We start from the raw sequence: 16,993 nt of genomic DNA, 5'->3' as shown, positions 1-16,993 counted from the left end.
CTCTTTTGATTCCATCCCTTTGATATCTATCTTCCCTACTCATTTAAATACATATCTCTAGTGTATCACTAATTACAGTGCTTTTCAGTTTGAAAGGAATGAAGCAGGTATTATGGTACAGTTGGAACACTGTCAAGACACTTTCAGAATCTAAATCCATAAATCCAGATTGTACAGTTATAAGTCATCTGTGAAAACTGTGGAGAATAACCCAGACTCTAAAACGCTAACTGGTTTTACTAGAGGATCTCATATCTGGACCTCAGATTCCCATTGGCATGATTCGCTCAGCATCCTCAGACAAGTGTTATCATCATTGATCCAGATATGTCTTCTCTATACATGAGAATTTCCACAGCCAGGAGAAACGACATAAAATTTGTCTTCTTGGCCTTGAAAATGAAGAATGTAATTGTGTAGAAACATGTTTCTTAGTTTCAAAACAGAAGTATTGAATCTGAGTCAGCATGCATAAGTTGTCTTTATACTCTAATTCAAATATGACATAAATGTGATATCAAAATATTCTATTGTGGCAGAACCAGCAGCTGGCCAGCAGGTGAGAGCTCTGCAGGCAGGCCATACCACCACAGCTGCCACCCACTTTACTCTGTTCCCACAAGACCCACTTCCACTGCCCACTCCCACCTACCACATCATCCTCCTCTTGGCCAACTATCTCCAGCAATATCAGCAACCACTATATGCATAAATACCACTTACAACGGTTGGAATAAGAGGTGAGTGACTAGTCTTCCAGCAAAACTGAAGGAGTCTCTAGGTCATAAACCCCAGATGACATCCCATGTCCCACCTTTCCCACTTCAGCCCCAGCGAGGAAACTGGGCTCTGCCCCAAAATCTGGGGGAACTCCCCTGCTCTGGTGCAGTCTGCAGCAGCCTGCCAACAGGTGAGAGACCTGTGGACAGTCTATACTGCCACTGAAGCCACTCAATGGACTCTTTTCCCACAAGAATTATTCTGCAACCCACGAAACTTACACCAGCAGCCTTACTGAGGACAACCTCTCTGGTGAAATCAGCAGATTCTATAGGCTCAAGTGCCACCCATACCAATTGGGAATAGAGCAGCCCTTATAGGCACAAGCACTGCCTACAACAGTTGGAATAACAGATGCTTAAACACCAGTGTAAGAATACAATCAACAACATAAAGGGAACTAATTATGGTACCACCAGAACCCAGAGATCTCACAACAGCAAGACCTGAATAGCCCAAAGCAGATGAAGTAAGATGTAACAACCTTCAAATAATTTTATGAAGATTAAAGAGGCCCCGAAAGATGAAATGAAAAATTCCCTTGAGGAAATCACAGAAAAGACAAACAAAAATTTGGAAGCAATGAATAGATCCCTTCTAGAAAGCAAAGAAAAAGCAATCAAACTGGTAAAGAAAAGAGGTTAAGACTTGAAAATTGAAATAGAGGTGATAAAGGAAACACAAACTGAGGAAATTCTAGAAATGGAAAATCATGGAAGTAAACAGGAACATCAGAACATAAGTGTTGAAGATACAATACAAGAAATTGATTCATTGGTCAAAGGAAATGCTAAATCCAAAAATTTCTTAGCACAAAAAATCCAGGAAATCAGGGATACAATGAAAAGATCAAATCTAAAAAAAATAGAGATAGAAGAAGGAGAAGAATTCTGGCTCAAAGACACAGAAAATATATTCATCAAAATCAAAGGAAACTTTCCCAACCTAAAGAAGGACATGCTGATGAAGCAACAAGAAGCTTACAGACCACCAAATAGAATAGACCAAAAAGAGTTCCCTAACTATATAATAACCACAGCCCTAAATACAGAGAATAAAGAAAGAATATTAAGAGCAACAAAGGAAAAAGGCTAAGTACCATATGAAGGCAAACCTACTAGAATTACACCAGAATTATCAGTGGAGACACTAGAAGCCTGAAGGTCCTGGACAGACATTTTACAGATGCCAAGAGACCATGGATGACATCTCTGACTACTACATGCAGCAATGTTGTCAATCAGCATAGATGGAGAAAACAGGATATTACATGACAAAAACAGATTTAAACAATACCTATCCACAAATACAGCACTACAGAAAGTACTGGAAGAAAAATTCCTGAGAAAGCGAGCTGCACCTAAGAAAACACAGGCAATAAACAATCTCACAGAAGCCACACCAAAAGAATGAAAACACAAGCGCACTGCCATTACCAAAACAAAACCAAAAAACTGACAAGAATTAGTAATCATTGATCATTAATATCCCTTAATATCAATGAACTCAATTTGCCTATAAAAAGACACAAGCTAACAGAATGGATATGAAAAGATGTTCCAGCCTTTGGATGCATACAGAAAGCACCCTTCAACTTTAAAGACAGGGGTTATCCCAGAGCAAAGGGTTAAGAAAAGATTTTCAAATCAAATGGACCTAAGAAGCACACTGAGGTAGCTATCCTAATATCTAACAAAATAGACTTCAAACTAAAATTAAACAAAAGGATCAGAGAAGGACATTTCATATTAATCACAGGAAAAATATCTAACAAGATGAATCCTCAATTCTGGACATTTATGCCTCAAATATGAGGGCACATCCATTTGTGAAAGAAACATTTCTAAATATTAAATCAAACATCAAACCCACACATTAGTAGTGGGAAACTTCATCAACACACTCTAACCAATGAATAGGTCTGCTAGACAGAAACTTAACAGAGAAATAAGAGAACTAAAATGTCAAGACTCAAATGGGCTTAACAGATATCTAAAACATTTCACCAAAACACAAAAGAATACACCTTATTTTCAGCACCTCATGGAAACTCCTCTAAAATTGATCACATACTCAGTCACAACAAAAACCTCAACAGAAAGAAATAAAATTGGAATAACCACCTATGCCTTATGGTATCTCCATGGGTTAAAACTCAAATTCAACAATACAAACTACAAAAACCATACAAACTCATGGAAACTGAACAACTCTTAACATCATTGCAACTGGGTGAAGGAAAATGTGAAGAAAGAAATGAAAGACTTTCTAGAATTCAATTAAAATAAATGCACAACATACCCAAACTTATGGGACCCTTTGAAAGCAGGTCTAAGAGGAAAAGTTCATAGCATTAAGTAGCTACATAAAGAAACTAGAGAATACCCACACTAGTAACTTAACAGCATACCTGAAAGCTCTAGAACAAAAATAAGCAAAAATAAGCAAACTTACCCAGGAGGAGCAGCAAATAATCAAATTGAGGACTGAAATCAATAAAGAAGAAACAAGGAAAACAATACAAAGAATCAATAAAACAAAGAGTTCATTCTTCAAGAAAGTAGGCACACTTTTATACAAAGCAAACAAAGGCAGAGACAGAATATCCAAATTAACAAAATCACAATTGAAAGGGGGACATCACAGCAGATACTGAGGAAATTTAGAGAATTATCAGGTTATATTTTGAAAAACTGTACTCCATAAAATTGGAAAACTTTAAGGAAATGGAGTATTTTCTGGATAGGTATCACATACCAAAATTAAACCAAGAACAGATAAACAACTTAAATACATCTATAACTCCTAATGAAATAAAGGCAGTAATCAAAAGTCTTCAAGCCAAAAAAGCCCAGGACAGCTGGTTTCAGTGCAGAATTCTACCAGAAATTCAAATAACTAATACCCATATGCCATAAATTGTACCACACAACAGAAACAAAAGGAACATTTCCAAACTCCTTTTAGGAGCCTACAATTCCCTTGGTATGAAATCAAATAAAGATACAACTAAGAAAGAAAATTATAAGCAACTCCATCATAAACATTGATGTAAAAACACTCAACAGAATACTGCCAAACTGAACATCAGAAAAATCATCTGCCATGATTAAGTAGTCTTCATTCCAGAGATGCAGGGGTGGTTCAACATATGAAAATCTGTCAATGTTATTAACTATATAAACAAACTGAAAAGAAAACCACATGATTATATCATTAAATGCTGAAAAAATCTTTGACAAGATCCAACCTTTATGATAAAGGTCTTGGAGAGATTGGAGATAAAAGGAACATATGTAAACATATATTAATAAAGGCAATATGCAGTAAACCAACAACCAACATCAAACTAAATGGAGAGAAACTCAATGCAATTCCTCTAAAATCAGGAACAAGACAAGACTGTCCACTCTATCCATATCTATCCAATATTATACTTGATGTTCTAGCTAGAGCAGTAAGACAACAAAAGGATATCAAAGAGATACAAATTGGAAAGGAAGAAGTCAAATTTTCAATATTTGAAGATGATAAGTAGAAGTTACTTATCTACCTGGGGACTCCTACAGATGATAAATACCTTTGGTAAAGTGGCAAGATATAAGATTAATTAAAAATATCAGCAGCCAGGAGCTCCCTGCGCCCCGAATCTGCTAGCACCCCACTCTTCCATTCTGCCGCCGACCGACCCAGGAACTAGGTGAATGAGTCTCTGCCCGCTCCCGACTCCAGCCCAAAATACCATACACCCTGACCCCCCCACTCCCCCACCCCTGCCTGTGCCTGCGGGCTTGGGTTAGACACGCCCAGGCAGGTAGGAGCTCCCTGCGCCCAAAATCTGCTAGCACCTCACTCTTCCATTCCGCCGACTGACCGAGGAACTAGGAACTAGTGATGAGACTACCAGGAGCGTCAAGACCACCCAGAGTTGTGGACATTGAATTCCTGGCCCCCACACACCACTGGGTCACAAGAGAAGACAGAGAGACCCCACCTGCACCCACTAAAAGAAGATATGGGGAGAAGACAGAATAAGATTTCACTCAACAACAGAAAGACCAATATGACACCACCAGAATCTAGGGACTCCACTCCAGCAAGATCTGAAAATTCCAACAGAGCATGAAGATGAGATGGACCTCAAAAATTATCTCAGCAAGATGATAGAGACCTTTAAAGAGGAAACAAGAAAATCCCTTAAAGAAATAGAAGAAAAAGCAAGCAAAAAAATTAAACGAATTGGAGGAAAAGACAAACCAAAAAGTCCAATAAATAAATAAATCTCTTAAAGAATCTAAAGAAAGCCAAGAAAAAGCATCCAAACAAGTGAAGGAAGCTCTTGAAACAGTTCAAAACATGAAAGCTAAAATAGACACAATAAAGAAAACACAGAATGAGACCATGCTGGAAATGGAAAGGCTGGATAAATGATCAGGAACTAAAGATGTAAGTATATCCAATAGAATTCAAGAGATGGAAGAGAGAATCTCAGCTACTGAAGACTCGCTAGAGGATATACATTCATCAACCAAAGAAAACCTCAAGTCCAACAAATCCCTAACACAAAATATCCAGGAAATATGGGACACCGTAAAAAGGCCACCATAAAAAGGTGTAGAAGAAGGTGAAGAAACACTGCTCAAAGGTACAGAAAACATATTCAACAAAATTATAGAAGAAAACTTCCCCAACCTACAGAATGATATGCCTATGAAAGTACAAGAAGCTTACATGACACCAAACAGACTGGACCACAAAAAGAAGTCCCCCCGACACATAATAATCAAAACACCAAATCTACAGAATAAAGAGAAAATATTAAGAGCAGCAAAGGAAAAAGGCCAAGTAACATATAAAGGCAAACCAATCAGAATCACACCCGACTTCTCAATGGAAACTCTGAAAGCCAGAAGGTCTTGGATAGATACCCTACAAGCACTAAGGGAGCATGGATGTCAACCCAGACTACTGTACCCAGCAAAACTTTCAATCACTATAGATGGAGAAAACAAGATATTCCACGACAAAAACTGATTTAAACAATACATATCCACAAATCCAGCAATACAGAAGGCTCTGGAAGGAAAACTCCAACCCAACGAACATAAATACACTCACAAAAACACAGGCAATAGATAATCTAATTTTACCAAACACAAAAAGAAGCAGGAGGGCAAAATCCACACACAATGATAGCACCAACACTAAATCCAAAACAAAGAAGAACCAATGAACAATGGACATTAATATCCCTAAATGTCAATGGTCTTAACTTACCCATAAAAAGATATAGGCTAACAGAATGGATATGAAGACAGAATCCATCCTTCTGCTGTTTACAAGAAACACACCTCAACTTCAAAGACAGGCGATACCTCAGAGTAAAAGGATGGGAAAAAATTTTCCAATCAAATGGGCTCAAGAAACAAGCTGGGGTAGCAATCCTAATATCTAACAAATTAGACTTTAAACTGAAAGCAATCAAAAGAGATGAAGAAGGGCATTTCATACTCATCACAGGAAAAGTCCATCAAGATGAAGTCTCAATCCTGAACATCTATGCCCCTAATACGAAAGCACCCACATTTGTAAAAGAAACATTACTAAAGCTCAAACCACACAAAAAAACACACACACTTATAGTAGGAGACTTCAACACCCCCCTTACACCATTGGACAGAACACTAGACAGAAACTTAACAAAGAAACAAAGGATCTGACAGAAGTTATGACACAACTGGGTTTAACAGATATCTATAGAACATTCCATCCAAACACAAAAGAATATACCTTCTTCTCAGTGCCACATGAAACCTTCTCAAAAATTGACACATAGTTGGCAGCAAAGCAAATCTCCACAGTTACAAAAGTATTGAACTAACCCCCTGTATCTTATCACACCACCATGCATTAAAGCTAGAATTCAACAGCAATACGAATTGCAGAAAACCTACATTTGCGTGGAAAATGAATAACACCAAATTGCACCATTCCTGGGTTGAGGAAGAAATAAAAAAAGAAATTAAAGACTTCCTAGAATTTAATGAGAATGTAGACACAACATACCCGAACTTATGGGACACCCTGAAAGCAGTGCTAAGAGGGAAGTTCATAGCACTAAGTGCTCACATGAAGAAACTGGAGGAAAGTCACATTAGAGAATTGACAGAACAACTGAAAGCTTTAGAGCAAAAAGAAGCAAACACACCAAGGAGGAGTAGACACCAGGAACTCTCAGTAGACACTGAGAGCCAAAATCAACAAAGTAGAAACTAGGAAAACAGTACAAAGAATCAATGAAACAAAGAGTTGGTTCTTTGAGAAGATCAATAAGATAGACAAACCTCTAGCCAAACTAACCAAAAGGCAGAGAGAGAGCATGCTAATTAACAAAATCAGAAATGAAAAGGGGGATATAACAATGGACACTGAGGAAATCCAGAGAATCTTTAGGTCATACTTTGAAAACCTGTATTCCACAAAATTGGAAAATCTAAAGGAAATGGACAGCTTTCTGGATAAATATCACTTACCAAAATTAAATCAAGATCAGATAAACAGTTTAAATCGACCTATAACCCCTAATGAAGATAGAAGCAGTCATCAAAAGCCTCCCAACCAAAAAAAGCCCAGGGCCAGATGGCTTCACTGCAGAATTCTACCAGAAATTCAAACAAGAGCTAATTCCAGTACTCCTCAAACTGTTCCGCACAATAGAAGCAGATGGGATATTGCCAAACTCTTTCTACAAGGCTACAATCACTTTGATACCCAAGCCACACAAAGATATGACTAAGAAAGAGAACTACAGACCGATATCCCTCATGAACATCGATGCTCAAATACTCAATAAAATATTGGTCAACTGAATCCAAGAACATATCAGAAAGATCATCCACCATGATCAAGTAGGCTTCATCCCAGGGATGCAAGGATGGTTCAACATACGAAAATCCATCAATGTAATCCACTATATAAACAAACTGAAAAAGAAAAACCACATGATCATTTCACTAGATGCTGAAAAAGCCTTTGACAAAATCCAACATCCCTTCATGATAAAGATCTTGGAGAGAACAGGAATAATAGGAACATATGTAAACATGATAAACGCAATATACACCAAACCAATAGCCGACATCAAAGTAAATGGAGAGAAACTCAAAGCGTTTCCTCTAAAATCAGGAACAAGACAAGGCTGTCCACTCTCTCCATGTCTCTTCAATATTGTACTTGAAGTTCTGGCTATAGCAATAAGACAAGAAAAGGGATCAAAGGGATATAAATTGGAAAGGATGAAGTAAAACTTTTACTATTTGCAGACGACATGATAGTTTACATTAGTGACCCGAAAAACTACCGGGGAACTCCTACGGCTGATAAACACCTTCAGCAAGGTAGCAGGATACAAAATTAAATAAAAAAATCAGTAGCCCTACTATATACAGATGATAAATCCAATGAGAAAGAAATCAGGGAAACATCACCTTTCACAATATCCACAAGCAACATAAAATATCTAACCAAACTTTTTGGTAACACTAACCAAAAAAGTGAAAGATCTGTACAATAAGAACTTTGAGACTTTTTTAAAGAAAGAAATTAAAGAAGATACCAGAAAATGGAAAGATCTCCCATGCTCTTGGATAGGTAGAATTAACATAGTAAAAATGGCAATCCTGCCAAAAGCAATCTACAGATTCAATGCAATCCCCATCAAAACCCCAACACAGTTTTTCACAGACATTGAAAGAACAATACTCAACTTTATATGGAAAAATAAAAAGCCTAAAACAACTCTTTACAATAAAGGATCTTCTGGAGGCATCACCATCCCTGACTTCAAGTTCTACTATAGAGCCATAGTTCTGAAAACAGCTTGGTATAGGCACAAAAATAGACTGATAGACCAATGGAATCAAATTGAAAACCCTGATATTGACCCACGCACCTATGGATACCTTATTTTTGACAAAGGTGCTAAATCTATACAATGGAAAAAAAGATAGCATCTTCAACAAATGGTGCTGGTACAATTGGATTCCGACATGCAGAAATTTTCAGATAGATCCATACCTGTCACCATGCACAAAACTTAAGTACAAATGGATCAAAGATCTCAGCATAAATCCAGCCACACTGAATCTTCTAGAAGAGAAAGTGGGAATTACCCTTGAACAAATTGGCACAGGAGACCACTTCCTGAACATTATGCCAGTAGCACAGACACTGAGGTCTGCAATTAATAAATGGGACCTCTGAAACTGAGAAGCTTCTGCAAGGCAAAGGAAACAGTCAGTAGGACAAAACGACCACCCACAGAATGGGAAAAGATCTTCACCGATCCCACATCTGACAGAGGACTGATTTCCAAAATATATAAGGAGCTCAAGAAGCTAGCCACCAAAACACCAAACAATGAAATTAAAAAGTGGGGTGCAGAACTAAATAGGGAATTCTCAACAGAGGAATCTGAAATGGCTGAAAGACACTTAAGAAAGTGCTCAAAATCATTGGCCATCAGAGAAATTCAACTCAAAACAACTCTGAGATACCACCTCATGCCTGTCAGAATGGCTAAAATAAAAAATACCAATGACAATCTATGCTGGAAAGGATGTGGAGAAAAAAGAAAACTCCTCCGTTGCTGGTGGGAGTGCGAACTTGTAAGACCATTCTGGAAATCAGTATGGCGGTTGCTCAGAAAAATGGGAATCAGTCTACCTCAAGATCCAGCCATTCCTCTCTTGGGTATATACCCAAATAGGGCATGTACATACAACAAGGACATATGTTCAACCATGTTCATAGCAGCATTGTTTGTAATAGCCAGAACCTGGAAGCAACCTAGATGCCCCTCAACTGAAGAATGGATTGAGAAAATGTGGTACATCTATACAATGGAGTACTACTCAGCAGAAAAAAGCAATGGAATCTTGAAATTCACAGGCAAATGGATGGAACTAGAGGAAACCATCCTGAGTGAGGTAACCCAGCCACAAAAAGACAAACATGGTGTGTACTCACTGATATATGAATTTTAGATATAGAGCAAAGGATTACCAGTCTATAATGCTCTTCACCAAAGAAACTAGGAAACATGAAGGACTCTAAGGGATAAATGGTCCCCAGGAATGAAGTGGCATGAACTCCCGAACTAATTGGGGGCATGAGAGTGGGGGGGGAGGAGCTGCTACAATAAGAGTGAGAGAAGAGGAGAAGAGGAGAGGAAATGGAGGGGCAGAAACATTGAGTTGGGGGAAGAATAGAGGAAAGAGAGCAGGATGAGAGATACCATATCAGAGGGAACCACTATAGGTCCGAGAAGAGATCTGGAACAAGGGAGATCTCCAGAGACCTACAAGGATGACACGATCTGACAATCCAGGCAATGATGGAGAGGATAACCCAAAAGCCCTTCCCCTAAAATGAGATTGATGACTTCTCGTTATGCCATCCTAGAGCCCTCACCCAGTGGCTGAAGGAAGCAGAGACAGACATCCACAGATATACACTGAGCCAAAATCGGGAATTTAGTTGAAGAGAGGGAGGAATGAAGAACAAAGGGGGCTGTACCAGGTTGGAGAAACCCACAGGAACAGTTGACCTGAACAAGGGAGAGCACATCGACCTCAGATGCTGTCAGTGAGGCCAGTACAAGACTGATCCAGACCCCTGAACATGGATGTCAATAAGGAGGCCTCTGCACTCCAGGGAGCCACTGGTGGTGGATTAGTATTTTTCCCTGGTGCAAGAAGGGACTTTGAGAGCCCATCCCACATGAAGGGTTACACTCTGGCCCTGGACACATGGGGAAGGGCCCAGGACCAGCATAGGAAGACTTGGTGGACTTTGCAGAGCCCTGTTGAGGGCCCTACCCTGCCTGGGGCCTGGGGGAGGGAGAAGGAGAAGGGACTTGAAATAAGCTTGTTCCCTAACTAGAACTAATAAAATAATAAAAAATATCAGCAGCCAGCCAGACATTGGTGGCACACGCCTTTAATCCCAGAACTTGGGAGGCAGAGGCAGGCAGATCTCTGTGAGTTCGAGGTCAGCATGGTCTCCAGAGCAAGTGCCAGAATAGGCTCCAAAGCTACACAGAGAAACCCTGCCTCGAAAAAACCAAAAACATATACCAGTAGCCTTCCTTTATGTAAATAATAAATGGATGGAGAAAGAAATCAGAGAAACCACTGATTGAAGCTTGTTTCTAACAATAATAAAAAAAACCTATTTAAAAAAATTGAAATCAGAGAAACATGACCCTTAAAAATAGCCACAAACAAAATGAAATATTTTGTGTAACTCTAACCAAACATGAGGAAGATCTGTATGACAAGATCTTTAAATCTTTAAAGAAAGAAATAAAAGAAGATATCAAAAAATGGAAAGATCTCCCATAATATTGAATAGGTAGGATTAACATAGAAAAAATGGCAATCTTACCAAAACAATCTACAGATACAGATAGAATACATCCTCCATCAAAATCCCAGCACAATTCTTCACAGAAATTGAAAGAACAATACTCAACTTTATAGTAGAAAAACAAAATCCCAGGATAGCCAAAAAATCCTGTACAATAAAGGAACTTCTGGAGGCATTACCATCCCTGATTTCAAGCTCTTCAATAGAGTTATAGTAATGAAAACAGCTTGGTTTGGGCACAGAAATGGACAGGTGGACAAATGGAATTGAATCAATGATCCTGATATTCAGATACACATCTTTGAACACCTAATTTTTGACAAAAAGATAAAATTATACAATGGAAAAAACAAAGCATCTTTAAAAATGGTGCTGAAACACCATTTGTTAATGTAGAAGGTTGCAGATAGATCCATATTTATCTCCCTGCACAAAATGTAAGTCCAAATGGATCAAAGACCTCAACATAAATCTGAACGTAATAGAAAAGTAAGAGGGAAGTACTCTTGAATACATTGGCACAGGAGACCACTTCCTGAAAATAATAACACCAGTATCACAGACACTGAGATCAATAATTAATAAATACAACCTCCTGAAACTGAGAGGTTTTTACAAGGCAAAGGGCATAGTCAACAAAACAAAATGGCGGGCTACAGAATGGGAAAATATCTTCACCAACACCACACCTGACAGAGGGCTCATCTCCAAAATATCCAAAGAACTCAAGAAATTAAATATCAAAAGGCAAACAATATAATTTAAAAATGAGGTATGGATCCAAATAGAGAATTCTCAACAGAGGAATCTGAAATGGCTGAAAGGTAGTTAAGGAATTGCTCAACATCCTTAGCCATCAGGGAAATGCAAATCAAAGAAATTCAGAGATACAATCTTACACCTGTCAAATTGTCTAAAATAAAAAAAACACTAATGAAAGCTTATGCTGGAGAGGGTATGGCATAATGGGAACACTCTTCCATTGCTGGTGGGAATGCAAACTTGTACAGACATTTTGGATATCAGTATGGCAGTTTCTCAGGAAAGGGGGAACCAATCTACCACAATGAGCATATACCCAAAGAAGGCACACTCATACAACAAAAACATCTGTTCAACTATGTTCATAGCAGCATTATTTGTAATAGCCAGAACCTGGAAGCAATCTCAGCCAAAGAATGGATAAGAAAGATGTGGTACATATACAAAATGGAGTACTACTCATTGGTAAAAAATAAAAAACAATGAAGTCTTGAAATTCATACAAAAGTAGATGGAATTAGAAGAAACCATCCTCCATGACGTAGCCCAGACACAGAAAGACAAATATGTTATATACTCACTCATAAGTGGATATTAGACATAGAGCAAAGGATGACCATCTTATAATTCACAACCCCAGAGAAGCTAAGAATCAAAGAGGACCCTAAGAGAGTTCTCCTGAATAATTGTGAGCATGGGGGAGGGGAGAATGGGAGGGTGGAGGAGAACACAAGGGATCAGGAAGGTGAAGTTGGGGTAAGGGTAGAGAAGGAGAGCAAAGAATGAGATACCTTATAGGGTTAATGAGAAACCTGGAACCAGGGAGATGCCCAGGAGTCCATAAGGATGATTCCAACTAAGAATCTAAGCAATAGTTGAGAGGGTACCTTGAATGCCCTTCCCCTATAATCAGATTGATGACTAACTTAAATGCAAATATAGAGTCTTCATACAGTAGCTGATGGAAGAAGAAGCGGAGTTTCACAGCTAAGCACTAAGCCAAATTCTTGGAGTCAAAATATAGGCAGGGAGGAGTGATAATCAAAAGGGTCAAGACCATGTTGACGAAAACAGAAACAGCTGACCTGAGTAAGTGGGATCTCAGAGACTCCAGACTTACAGCTTTGGAACCTTCATAAGACTGTACTAGGCCCCTGAACGTGTCTGTCTGTTGGGGAACTTGGGAAGTCTATGGGGCTGCTGGCAGTGGAACCAGTATTTACCCCTAGTACACAAATGGGCTTTTTTGGAGTGTAGTATTTTGTTACAAAATGAGCTATAAGCCAGTTGTTCTCTTTAATTTCTTGGATTTCTTGACAATTTCTTACTGATAATGTTGTATACCAATACTCATCTGTGACAAAGTATATTTTTTCTTTTTCTCTTGCATCATCTTTGCTTTGCATTTACATTCATTCTATGTTTCATAACAAGAATCTTAAAGCCTTCTTCACTCATTTGGAAAAAATATGACATGTTGATTTCAATTGAATCTTGATGATCTGGGAATATTCTGAAGTAAATATACATTATCCTGTAATTTCCTTAGTTGAGAATCATTTGTGTTTGCTTTGTTAGATATGGTCCTTATGCATCTGCTTACTCAATTTTATTCAGCAGTTAATTTTCTTAAGTTGTGGATCAGATTCAGGAGACGGTTTGAAGTAGGTTGTGGTTTCTGGTTTTGACCAGAGAAAGTTGATTGAAAACAGTGAATAACACATAATTCAATGAACATGAAGGACATTCTTCTTCACACATAAAGGTTCAATATTGGCATAGCTTTAATGACAATGATCATAACTGAAAATATATGAAGAAGAAATTATGATGCTAGCAAAGTTTTGATTATTTCAGGAGATTATGAAATGATTTCTGGTTAGTTACCATGGACAATCCAATTCCATTAGCATACACTGACACTCTTGCTTCCCAGAATCTCAAAAAATCCACTGTCAATTAAAATAGAAGAAAGGCACCTGACACCACACTCACTAGCCAAACATTGATGAAAATTATAGAAAAAGAAAAAAGGGAATTCACAATCCTTGAAAATACTCACTACAAAGGCAGTGTGCCCTGCTACCTGTTCCTTGCAATTTAGTTAATGCAAAGCCATATTCTGTTGACTGTGCTAGTGGGCATGTAAGTGCACTTGTCCACTGATTACACCTCTTTTGATTCCATAATTTCAACATTTTTTATTTCTGTTATCTGCTTATCAAACTATACTGTACTATTAATTACAGTGATTCTTAGAGTGAAAGAAACAAAGCAAGTATTAGGGCAAATCTGGGACATAGTAAAGATGCCCATTTCTCAACAACTAGGATACTACAGCTAGCCTACACTGTTACATGTCATTGGTGAAAACTGAAGAGTGAGAGCCAGTCACTGAAAACTTCATTGATCTTACCAGAATATCCTATATCTGGACCTCACAGTGCTATTTGTATGAGTCATTCACCATCCTCAGACAGTTTTTGTCAATATCAATCCAACCAAGACTTCTCTCAACACATGAATATTTTCATAGCCAGGCAAAATCTTGGAAAGCCTGTCTGCTTCACTTTGAAAAAGAAGATGATTTTGCAGAAGGCATGTTTCTCTGTTTCTGAACAGAGGCACTAAGTCAGTCAGAGTGAATAAGCTGTCATTTGTTTGTTAGTACAAATCAGAATAAGATGTCAAAATACTGTACTAGGAGAGCATTACTATTAATCAAAAATATGAAAACTTCCTCAGAAATGATTGCCTGTCCTAAAATCTGTTTTCCATAATGTGAAGTGAAACTATTGTCAAATGTTTTGGGTGCTTTATAAAAGATATTTTAGTCAGCATCCTATGTTAGGGCATAATGAGATCACATTCAATAATACCATGTGTGGGTGAATCTTCCACTTCCTCTTCCTCTCCCTCATCTCCAAGCCCAGTTTTCCTTTGCTGTTTCTTCTTGCAATCATTAATACATGCTTTACTTTCTGAAACATGTATTCTCTGCTTGTATTTTTCCTCATGGCTCCTGTTTTGCTTTTAGGACAAAAACCATAGGCAACCCTATATCAACACACTTAAATAAATGGATAGAGACCAGATTTGTTGTTTTTACTTTTGAGTCAGGATTACCTGCTTCTGTATATTCCATATTAATTTGTTCTTCTGAAATTATATATTTAGAGGAGTATGGCTTCATAAGTGCAATTTTCTTAATTTGTTTAAGGATGAATATATAGCTTGTACCATGGCCTTGATATTGTGTAGATTGGCATATGTATGATGGATTTCTTAAGTCGGTTATAGGAAACAAATTTTTAATTATCAGGAAATAATTACAGGAAAACTGTAAAATGGCTTGCTAATTTCAAAGTATTCAAAATACAGAGGATCTCTTCTGATTCAGATGAGTGGAAATTTCACATTTCAGCATGCAGTAGTCATTACTCTTCTTATTTTGGAAAACATATATTATTCTATCATACTGCTCATCTACTTTCTCTCTCATGGTTCCTATACTACTTTCAGAATCTCAACCACCAGGCTCTATATTAATACAATTACATATCAGGAGGAAGCTCATATGTGCTAATAAGAAATGGCACATATCTTTTTGTTTTTAAGTACTATATTGCTTCCCCGAGTATCATCAGCTTTGAATAAATTTTGTTGATATTTCATTATTTCAAAATTTATGGCTTAATTATTAACAAAGACTTACATATAAAATATTTTGTTCCAACAGTTGCCTGTGGATAGACATCTAGTCTGGTGCCAGATCTTTGGTACTGTGAATAGTGTAACAAGAAATATTAATTGCAATACTTCTGTTTTAGGTTAGAAGATCTCAAAATATTCCATGGAAATGATGAGAAAGCAGTAGCATGGTATACTGATTACAAAATAGCTAATATATAGCAGATTCAATCTGAAAATAATAACTAAGAAATTCCAATAGCACCCAAAGCCCATGTGCTTAATCCAAGAGGTCTACCCTCTGTCTAGTTCTAAGCAGTTTGACATGGGTTGTAGCAAGGAAGAAATAGAAATTAGTGTTGAGATGATAAAATTGAATGAAACAGGGTAAGACCTTAATGTTAATTTCTGAACTCCATAGCTGAAGAGTAAACCTTCTTTTATAGCTGGATACTTAATTTGTAACTGCATATTAATAACCAATTTGTTGTTTTGTCATCAGCCAGAAGCAGGGCTTCATAAATACCTGGTTTCAATGTCACTAGTTTATGTCAATTATCTAACAATATGTGTCCTAGAATTCCAGAGACTTGAATATAGGGGAAAAGTTAAAATTATGTTTGCTGAAGGAAGAAAGAAACACCTTTCAAAAGATAGACTTTATAATATGTATAATATATTATATTGATCTCAGACTCTGAGTTTATGTCTCTTCTAGTCAAATAACTACAACACTATTCGGGGTAAAAGAAATGAAGTAATTCTTGGGTCACATTTGGATACTTTAAAGTTAGCTATTTCCTCAAAATCTAGGATCCTAAATTAGGCCTGCACTCCTGCATGTCATCATCTAAGCCAAAATAGTTTACTCTGGCTCTGAAAACCTCACTTGTCTTATAAGTGGGGATTTGAACCTCAGATTGATAATTGTATGAATTGCTTAGCATCCTCAGACACTTGTACTCATCATCTATCCCAGACAAGCTCTCTACCAGCAGATGAGCATCTCCATAGCCAGGAAAAGTCTGGGCAAACATGTCTTCTGTGATGTGAAAGAAAAAGCAATTGTCCAGTAGACTCTGTTTATTGTAACTGTACATTGTAACTGGTTGTCACAGGTTGCTCAAGGCAAATTATAGATAAGTCTGGCAGTAGAAATATAGAAAATTTGAAATAGTCATCAGAGATGACTGAGTTGTTATAAAATATTCTTTATTTATATAAAATAAAAATAATAATTGATTAGAAAATATTATGCATTCTTTCTAAAAGCGACTTTCAATTAGCATACAAAGTTGGAAGTTACATGATGAGATATTCATGAGTACTGTGT

At 37.5% G+C, this 16,993-nt stretch overlaps 3 non-coding genes across 3 annotated transcripts; all 3 read right to left on the bottom strand.

Annotated features, from left to right (window-relative positions):
* Window positions 1-257: 257 nt before the first annotated feature.
* LOC113831466 lies at window positions 258-323 on the bottom strand. The gene has a single exon (XR_003488677.1). It is a non-coding gene; the product is annotated as a small nucleolar RNA SNORD109A (small nucleolar RNA).
* Window positions 324-14,403: 14,080 nt separating this feature from the next.
* LOC113831468 lies at window positions 14,404-14,469 on the bottom strand. The gene has a single exon (XR_003488679.1). It is a non-coding gene; the product is annotated as a small nucleolar RNA SNORD109A (small nucleolar RNA).
* A 2,101-nt stretch (window positions 14,470-16,570) lies between these two features.
* LOC113831469 lies at window positions 16,571-16,636 on the bottom strand. The gene has a single exon (XR_003488680.1). It is a non-coding gene; the product is annotated as a small nucleolar RNA SNORD109A (small nucleolar RNA).
* Between the last annotated feature and the right edge of the window lie 357 nt (window positions 16,637-16,993).

Source organism: Cricetulus griseus, chromosome 3, assembly GCF_003668045.3.
Source record: "Cricetulus griseus strain 17A/GY chromosome 3, alternate assembly CriGri-PICRH-1.0, whole genome shotgun sequence".
Taxonomy (NCBI): Eukaryota; Metazoa; Chordata; class Mammalia; order Rodentia; family Cricetidae; genus Cricetulus; species Cricetulus griseus.
This window is presented reverse-complemented; position numbering and strand designations above follow the sequence as displayed.